General features: G+C 37.6%; 1 pseudogene; it reads right to left on the bottom strand.

The window, feature by feature from the left end:
• Positions 1–461: 461 nt before the first annotated feature.
• Positions 462–10,214, bottom strand: LOC149266144 (RNA polymerase II C-terminal domain phosphatase-like 3; annotated as a pseudogene).
• Between the last annotated feature and the right edge of the window lie 381 nt (positions 10,215–10,595).

Here is a 10,595-nt window from a genome sequence, read left to right as displayed (position 1 = left end):
TCTCTATTTTAGTTTGATTTCAGTTGAGTTTGTATTTTAATATATAGTTTTCTCTAAAGAAATGAAATAGAAAGATGAGAATCGAAATAGCCCTGTGAATTTTTAATCAATTCATATTATATATTAGGTTAGTGCAATGCTGAGTACAAGTTTTCATATTGTCACCTTGTCTAGCCTTTATATGTTTTTATTTTTTCCATGTGATGCATTTCCCAAAGAAACCCATTAAGAACTTCCCCTCATTCCAAGGATGGTCCCCAGAATAAACTAGATTTTGTAGAAGCTCAAAGTCTTGTCATGTCACTTACAGGAACAAAACCTGGGTGGAGACTCGAGAGGACCCAATTGACAAACCTATCATTTATATGTAATAATATTGATATCTTGAGAATAAAAATCCCCTTTTTCCAAAAAATGTTATGCTACTGGACATTAAAATAATGTATTCCAAGACTTGCATACTAGACAAAAGGTAAAATGCATAGCTTGTTAGTCCTAGGGGAAAGGGTTACAACATGATTCACTTTACCATCAATTTGTGTTGTGCATACTGCACCAAATTGTTCAGCCATATTCCACAAAGGGTGAAGATGTGGCTACACTTCTCCAACTGGAAAAATCCTATTGAAAACCACTTTACAAATTTTTTATTTTTCTGTTGTTCAACTGCAAGAAATTCCTAGACATTCACTTCATGCAACTATTTGTTTGAGAAAAAATTATGGTCAATTTTCTCAATCACCTATGTTTTAATTTAAGGGTATATGTGTTAGAAAAGCAACCATATAATGACAACTCAGGAAATATCTCTAAATTATGAGGTGTCACAAACACACTATGTGTTATAGATTAGTTTTTAGCAGCTCACCTCTAAATAAGATGTCAGTATTCCATCTTTTAGCTTATGATCAACTTCTGCTTATAACAGTGACAACCCTAGAAATCAAAATTGGCACCTACTATAGGGAAAACACATGTATTTATACATGGAAGTCTCTCAGTTTTAGGAACAATAACATATATATTTAACCACCACTTTTGAAAGAAAAAAATTAACAATTGTAAGGTCTTGATTGGACACTAAAAAAGAATTGAAATGAACTTACCTTTTGACCACAATTAAATTATATCTATGATCAGGTCAAACCCTTGCAAAATCGTTTATAATTAATACTACAGATTCCATTCCAAAAACACCATCTAGATCTTTACTTTTAGGTATCCTATCATATCCATCTAGATCAACCTCATCACCCTTTGAAATAACATGTCCTGCAAATAAAGTTCCTGTGGGATCAAGTACTTTGGCCATCTCTGTGGCATAAACTTTTTTGCCTATTGTAAAACATGTAGGTCATACAAGCTTGCTTTTCTACAACATAAAATATCAAAGAATGAATTACATGAAAGAATGAATAGGTTCATCTATTGGCATACACATAAGTTGTCAATTCCACATTATAAATCTAATGTTTCCTGTAAGAACTACAATTTGAAAAGATATTAATAGTTCAACCAAAATTATACTAACCTTGTCCAAACATTTTCATATACTAGGCCAAAATTTAGTCCACATTCCGCTATAAGGAAAGCAAAAAAATTGATGTTGAGGTTTACCTTGGTCTTGCTCCTCCTTCCTTAGCATTCCCTCATGCATGTGATATATTTCAATAAATTGTTGGACAAAAATAACCATGAATTAGAAACAGTTATATATTCACATTATCATGAATCAGTTAATTTACTTCACATCCCTCTTTTCCTAGGAATCGCCAAAAGTAGAACAAGATGGCTTATATTGTTATGACACCTTAGCTAAGTTTACAAGTGTGTGATCATGAACCAAAACAAGGAAAAGTTTATTGGTGCTAAACATCTTATTTTTTCATCAATTCTCTATGCTCATTCTTGCTAGTTTTCAACTCATTTCTCTTCACATGGCCCTTCCATGAGATGATCCACATCAACCCAAGTATTCAAATGATTTTGTGTGATTGTGTTATTTTCATTTGGAAAACTCTATGAGAGGGTTATAACCATGCTAGGATCCTTTGGAAGTGTTATGTTTTGTTTAGCATCTTCCTTTGGAGGTTTAGAAGATTCACTGAATTCCTAATCCAAGTCAATGGGGTTAGTTTCTCTAATGGATTTCCCAATAGGCATTTGTGATGATAGAACAAATAATGTTTTCATGTTATATTTTTTTAGAATTTCGACAATTCCTGCAATATTTTGCATGAAATTTTGTTTAATATTAAGCAAATAAGGAGCCTGTTATAAATTTGGACCTATATTTGTAGTTGTCAGTCCTAAATTCATACATATATGCGTGCTCACTAGGATGAAATGTTTATCTGTCTCACTAAATTTCACGTTATCATTACCTGAATTCATGTGAAGAATATGAGAAGGATCATGAGGATCCATCTGAGGCTTTCTAGAGTCTCCAGCCTACTCAACCAACAAATAACATGAATGCTGAATAATTCATCCAAGGGAATATTGGAAAAAAAAATAGAATAAATAGTTAAATGATGCAAAATATTACATTTTATATGGATTAGAATTAAAGTCGCATGTGTCTCTTCCAACATAGAGAAAGGATGATCCAAATCATATTTTCAAAGATCACTAATTAATCCAAGACAAATAACCAAATCATCATGCCTTATGTCACTTACTTTAACCCACATATAGGGAACAAAATGAAAATAAAATAATAGAAAAATATATTTTCAACTGTTACATCTCTCAAATAGTCATTACTCGCAAGATACAACTCAATTAACTATGTTGAATCAACAACATGTCTTACCGTGGAAGTTCCTTGAGTTCTAGGTTTGGAAGAAATTTCTAGTGCTTGCAATCTATTTTTATGTTGTACATTTCAATTCTTAAGTGTGTTTAGGTCAGATTTTATTGCTTGCCTGGATGTGGCAACAAATTATTTAGTAGGACCTTAGGGAGGATTTTTCTACTGACAATCATCATGATTTTGTGCAACCTGTGCTTTCTTAATGAGGTGCATAAGCATAGTTGGGTTTACGACTATATCTATCAATACAAAAGGTATTATATTTGATTTCAGAGTGATTGATCTAATTGTTTGTGGACCTATATTAGTTATCCTAGTCTCTTTTCTTTCTCCTCTCTCTTCCTCACCTACAGATGGAATCCTTAGATTTAAATTAATATCTATACAGTTCAGCCTATTGTGAAGGATTGTAAGGTTGTTTGTGGGAAGCAATATGGCCTACCAAGTATTGAGAGTAGATCATTGTTTAGAGGGAGCCTCTAATAACGTCTCTTGGAAAGGGAGGATCATTATAGTATTGGAGGATAATGAGGTGGGATATTTTATAAAAAATGCAATTCTACCACCACAAGATCCCCAACAATTGGCCCAACATAACAAGAATGAAATCAAGGCCAATTTGATAAAATTAAAATTTAATAAATATTTCTTTTTAATTTTATCAAGGAAAAAGTTTTGGATTCAGCTAAAAATTTGCACTTGTTATGTTTATTGCAGATGTGGATTTCAAAATGAAAATATGGTGAGACTGGCCCCTCAATTGTTCATAGGAAGTTCTTCTAGAATTTTGGACATTTGGTACTTATATTTAGGATAAGAACTGGATGCATATCCCTTCGTAGTTTTAGGTTCGATGGAAGACTAACATTGTAAAGACTGAATTTATGTGTTTATTTGTGCATTAGCTTTCCTGAGTGAATTTTGGGGATTGGGTTGTTCATTACTTTGGATTCATGAAATAATTTGAGCTTGTGCTAAAGGATTGCATTAGGATCCTTACATTGGCCAAATTCAAGTTGTTCTAGTATTTTCCATCCTATTGTGCTTGATTCATTATACTTTCTTGTATATATTCATACAATTTGGGAAATATTTAGCATGTGTGAAATGTCTCTGCATGATTGTGATCATTGTAAGAGGATGAGATGTTACCATGTCGTTGAAAACTTGTTGCATGTTTTGTTTTGAATTTATTTGAAGGCTTGTAGCTTTAAACATAGTATTTAATACTAAGTATAACTAAGCCTATTGTATGTCAATATCTACAAGTGAAATTGCAAGATAACCACATAAATTTATCTCCATGTGCATGAAGACCTAACTTACTTTATAAATGAAGACTACCATGACATAAACAATATTAGTTAAATATGATTCAATAGTTAAGAAATATGCAATACAATATAAGCATAAATAATGCACCTATAAATTCTCTATTGATTTCTATGCATCTACTAATATTGAGCTTCTGAATCACTCGTGTCATGAAGTACAAAAATAGTTATTTTGCTAGACTTATGGAAGTAGATGGGTAAAATTAAATCTGTGCTAAATCAAGTACCAAGGAGGACACATATAGGGTAATTGTCTAAATATTGGGCTCCCTTGACACATTGGATCATTCTCGTGGGTGTTTTTTATGTACCAAATTCAAAGTTCTTCCTCAAACTAACATTTCCAGTAATGGAATATGATATACGCCTTACTTCTTGTATGTGAAAATTACATCAAGAACATACTCAAACAATAGATATCAATGCATATAATTTTTCCATAAAATAGGGGAAGCTAAATAGTTTAAACTTGTCAATAACAGGATTAACCTTAACAAAAAAAAAACACAATACGCTACACATCCCTTACAAGTTTTTAGCATGAACAGTCTATGCATAGACTGTTGCACCACATCAACTAGGTATCTAATTGACCTCAATGTGAGTATGGATATGATTCAAGTCCTTTCTAATTCAAGTTACCATCCCATATGCACAACTCTGAGAATAAAAATAATGCTTACCTCCCTAAAATATTTTGGTAGTATCAATATGCTTGGATATAGTCTTACCACTTAGTTGTGGGAAAAGGCTCACCCAATACAATTTTTGTCACTAAAAATTTCCCTTTTTTGGGAAAAAAATATACAATAATGAAGCACGTCCAATACTTATATATTCATGTATTGGCACTGTTGAGACTTTATTTTCCCTGAATTTATTTATCAAGTCTTTTTTGTCCTCAAAGAGAAAGCATGAGGATCTACTTGTGACAAAAGTAAGCTTAACATGGTTATGCCATGCTTGATCCATTTATTAGATTTCTTAGTGAGAATAACTCACTTCCCTTTTCATATAGACTATGGCATATTATCATATGGAAATGGAACCTTGGTCAATGGTGTGAAACTTCTTTTTCCCCACCATTAGCACTAGTTCCAAACCTAAACTTGTTAGGTTGTTTTGGAATTAAGCAATTCATCTATAAAAAGGTTATCCATAAATGTCTATGCTTAGGATTTTATAAATTGGATATAAAATTATCATAAATCCTTAAGTAAATATTCAATCTTCATAGACTCTCTCTCTAGTGAGCCATGCAACTTGGTTGTCTAAGTTTGGAAATCATGGACTGCTTAAAATAAGCTTTACACATATGCAAATGAAGGAAACGGTAGCCCTGAATGAACATATATAATATCCAAGTTGTTCCACCTATTTTGGAAAATATGAAACCAATTGGAGATCAAGAAATACAAAGCAACAACTAAGGAAGTCAGCCCTAGAATACAATAGATGCAATCCTTGGTTATGAGTAGGTAAAACAATGATAGGTTCCATCACTAGGTGGATCAATGACAAATCATGTAGTGGACATTAAATCTAATTCTTATATGGTCAAGGGTTCTAAGATTAGAATGAATCTTCTTCCCTAGGGGCTATTTCATATATGTAAAGTTTATGTTCAAAAAATGGTTGGATTGTTGATTTATTGGTCTTCTACAAAACAAGGTACTTTTACATAAGTCGAATAGTTTAAATAATCAGTAACATAAATAGGTCAAATATTAATAAACAAATGTATTATATGGTTAAAAAACGCAAAGAGGGAAACAAGCCAATTTATGACAATTAATCTTTATATATGGTCTCCATATTATCTTAGAAGAGTTTAGTTAATGTTTTGTGCTAAGATGAAATTTGGTGTTAAATTGGCTTCAGTTTGGTGAGCAACCTCAATTCCTACTCCTAGATGAGAAAGGTAATCTAAAGGTTTTTTTATTTTGGGTTGTGTTTTTCACTAGGTATCATATTTTATTAACACATTTCAATAGTCCCCAATTACTTAACATTTCAAAATCATAGTTTTTAGCTATGAAACCATGTTCACTGATTGTAGCAGTAACTAGATAGTCAGAAAATATATTATTATCAAAAGGGAAATAAGAACTACCAATTGATATGAAACTGAGGCAACAATTTAGATACAATTCTTTTGGCCCAAGCATACAAGCTAAGTGTTAGGCAATTGACATTGTCTGATTGATTGGTGGAACTTGGTATGTTGGCATTGATGTCAACCTAACTATCATTGAGGTCAGAAGCAGTAGATGTTAGCACTAATGTGAGCATGTTTTGTTCTGGGGGAAGTCCCATGGTTGGTTCAGTATGTGGTAGAGAATCATCACAGTAGTATGCCTATTGGAAAAGCCATAAAAATATGACTATGTTGGTCAGGGAGTCCAAGATTCGTGGCACAAGAAGAAGAGTCAAGGTGCAAAGAATGGCAGGATCAAGGGACCCTTTCTCTCCCCTCGGACAAGACACATCGCAATAGTTGATTGGCCCTAAGGAGTTAACGTGGAAAATGACATCACCATGACATGGTTGTATGAAGGACATGTGGCAGTTAATTTCAATGTTATTGAGTGGCCTAATGGGGAAAATATTGGTGACACATGTCACCACTAAGGAGACACCACATGGGGTCGATGAAAAGATCATGATGTCATCTCGAAGGTCGGAGATTTTGTAACTCCTCTCTAATTAAAATTTGAGAAATCTCGGTTATAGTGATCTTCTGATGTTGTTGGCACTTGTTCATGGAGCCCAAAGAACCAAGGGCATAGAGAAAGAACACAAGGAGATATGCCCCTGATAGGATCCTGAAGGGCTTTTCACCTAAGTGTTATGGAGATGCCATGTGGGTATTTAGGAGGTCAAAGATTTCGTAACTCCTCTCTAATTGAAATTTGAGAAAGATCTGATATATGGAGCTTCTATTGTTGTTAGCACTTGATCATGGAGTGTTGGCTTGACCCAGGTTCAGAAGAATTATTTAGCCAAACAAATCCCACAGCTACCGGCCCTTTCGGCAATAGCCCGTGAAGCGCGGATTGAGGTATCACCCGAGGTAGTAGGGGAGGGTGCTGGAACCAGGTTTCCGCACCCTGGGGATGTCTTGGATGTGGGTTAGGGCTCGCGTGTTATTCTGCAGCCTCACACTGTGCCAGATCTAGCAGATCAGAATACCCTTATCGCGCTTATTACAGATTGAATCACTTATTACTAGTTTGATCTAGTTAAAGCAGTCTTTAAGCAGACATTTATTACTTTTGGTTACTTCACGCATCAAGATTAACCCAGTTCACATGTATTCAACCGTAGCAATTGAAAAAACCATAACAGTTCATTTATCATAAAGGAGCAAAGTCGCAATTAACAAAGAATTCAGAAGAAACTTATCTTTATTACCAATCCTCAACAATACATCCAGATCCAACTTGTGCACTCAGATGCCAGTCCGCACACATAGCTGCAGACTTTCCAAGCCTCTGTTTACACAGCTGCAGAGCCTCTACCTTATATCTTACTCCCTTGACTCAGACTTACAGATGCTTTCAAGCTATTTCCTTTCAGAACCCATTACATTCCATCTTCTAAAGGAACTACTTTCCCTCATAGAGCCCTGCTCTATTTATACTTTCCCTTGGCCCGTGATCCCTCTGCGGGCCGACTCTATTACTATTTCTTTACATTACTTTTGGGCAAACTACCCTTTGACTCAACCTACTATAGTTCACACTTCGTGCTTTCCGCGGAGTATTTTACCCTAATATTACCCACAATTTCAGGCTTCACACTCCATACCTATTCCGCGGGGCTTGCGTTACCCAACAGTCCCCCAACATAATCATCGTGACTTGTCTCGAGTCACTTGCTGGCGTGGCTAGACGTTCTGCCTTGGCTACGCAGTTCGCCTCCCGTTGAGTAGCGCTTGTCATCCGGCTGCTCCTGCTTTGTCTCCTGCAACGCTTCCTCCATCTCCTGCTTTAATGTTTCTACCACATTTCGCAACCGATGATGCTCATTCCACTTTGCTCGGTTAACACAGAACACCCTCTCCGAAGATTTTAGTGCGAGCGGGGGAGCCACATACGAGACCTCCTAGTACCACTGTGGCCCTTTCCGACCATCATATCTTCTATTTACATCGTCCGTTGCAACCTGTGTTGCAATTTTGCAAGACCTTGGCTACTGTCTGTAGGATCCTAATCGTCGAGAACCATCAGAGACAACTTATTGACTGCATCTCCACCCATGGTCGCCATCTATCCATCCTTCTATTGTTCTGTTGTAGTGCGCCATCCTGCCCCTAGGCGGGGCGATGGCATCTAGACCAATTCTACTTCGCATTCCCTTTTTTCCGGTACATCCCCTGCTAGCGATGCTGCAGCCTGCAGGATACCTGCAGCTGTTAATACCAAACTCCTTAGAGAGTCTTGCTCCTCCCTTGGCCAGATTACTACCTTCGGGCGCATGCCTGGTACAGAGATGATGAACAACGCCATCTGTATTTTCGAAGCATAGGTTGCCCAGCGAATTCCCCATGGTGATTTATAAGCCATGCAAACTTCAAATGCCCAGATAGTCGCTAGCTCATTTAACCTTCCCGTACAAAATCTGTGGCCACCTTCCCATGCGAAATCTGTGGCCGATCATTTCATATCTGGCTCGTACTATTGCTCTTAATTGCCTGCCGCCCGCTCCCTTTTGCCATAATGTAGCCCTCTTGTCATGAACAGTGGTAGTAACTGTCATCATTCCTTGGAGCAGCACACCCACGTGGCTTTGTCCACGGAACCACGCCCCTGATTGTTGGCCATATGTATGCTCCCTCTGATACCCGCACATTTGTCCCTCAGACTACTTTATCGTCCCTTGCTCTCTTTCAACTGGTCGGAGCTTTGAGACTTTCCTTGGAATGGTTAGTCAGGCAGTCGGCCTGCTCATATAGAGCTTCAAGTGACTTCCATTCACTCTTCTCGGGAAGGGGTCTCCGTTGAGCTTAGCCAGCTAAACTGTGCCCCCATCAGTTACTTCTTTAATGACATAAGGTTCCAACCAATGCATGTGGAGTTTACCTGGGAATTTCTCGAAATTACTGTCATATAACAATACGAGATCATCCTTCTTGAATGTGTGCACCTTGATATGGTGATCGTGCCATGCTTTCTCACGCTGTTTTTGTACCTGCTGATGAAATCCCACCAAAAATCGTTCTTCGTCCAGTTCATCGACCTGTGCAAGCCTTTCCTCCAAGGCCCCACGATCTACCATTCATGTAGCTGCTACAACCCGCAGACTGGGAACGATATATTCCATAGGCATCACGGCCTCCTTATCATAGACTAGGCAAAATGGTGTCTGGCCTGTCAACTTTTTGCACGTGGTTCAGTATGCCCATAACACAACAGGGATGCGCAAGTCCCAATCATTCCATCATGCATTGTAGATCTTAGTCAACGCAGTTTCCAATTTTTTTTTGAATTCCTCAACGGTCCAATTTGCTTGCGGATGGTATGGCGTGCTCTGTTGGTGAATATCTGGAATTCCTTGGTGAGCGTGCTGATGGTTTCGTTCAAAAAATGAGTTCCTCGATCACTCATGAGAATCTTAGGACACCCAAACCTAGTCAACACATTCTCGAACAAGAACTTTGCCACTGTCATGGTTGTGCAATCCTTAACTGGCTGTGCTTCTACCCATCGGGTCAAGTATTCGGTCGCAGTGATAATATAGCGCGCGCTCGTCTTCCCTCACAATTCAATAGGCCTGACGAAGTCGATCGCCCATTTCTCAAATGGCTGTAGCGTTACCTGTGGCTGAAGTGGCATTTCATCCCTTCGCGACAGCTTGCCCGTTCGTTGGCATACATCGCAGGCCCGACAGTATGCTTTTGAATCTTGATGTAGGGTGGGCCACCATAATCCGTCGTGAAGAACCTTCTGGGCTATGGCGCGGCCCGCATAATTTCCACCAGTAACCCCTCCATGTGCTTCAGCAAGGATCTGTTCTTGCTCAAACTCTGGTACATATCTGCGTAATATCTCATCATGGCCCATCTTATAGAGATGGCCACCAATCATAGTGAAATCTGATGCTCGTGTCACCTATTCCTTCTTTTGTTGCATAGAATACCCCTGCGGCACAGTGCGGGTAGTCAAGAAATAGATTATATCTTCAAAGTGGCCATCTGCAATGCAAACTGCATACAACTAGGCATCTGAGAGTCCTTCTTCTAGATTCGTGGGTTCCTCACCCATCTCAATCCAAGATAAGTTGTCTGGACACGCATTCAGACGTCCCGGCTTTACAACAACCTCAAAATCATATTCTTGAAACAACAACAACCATCGACAGATGCGCCCCCCAGCATAGGCTTATTCACTAGGTATTTTAGCGTAGAGTGATCAGTATACATCTTAAAATGTCCTCCAAGCAAA

The sequence above is a fragment of the Pinus tabuliformis genome, chromosome 6 (genome assembly GCF_031772625.1).
Source record: "Pinus tabuliformis cultivar Carrire ecotype Pingquan chromosome 6, CPIR1, whole genome shotgun sequence".
Classification (NCBI taxonomy): domain Eukaryota; kingdom Viridiplantae; phylum Streptophyta; class Pinopsida; order Pinales; family Pinaceae; genus Pinus; species Pinus tabuliformis.
The sequence above is the reverse complement of the archived record's forward strand: the minus strand, read 5'-3'. Positions and strand labels throughout refer to the sequence as shown.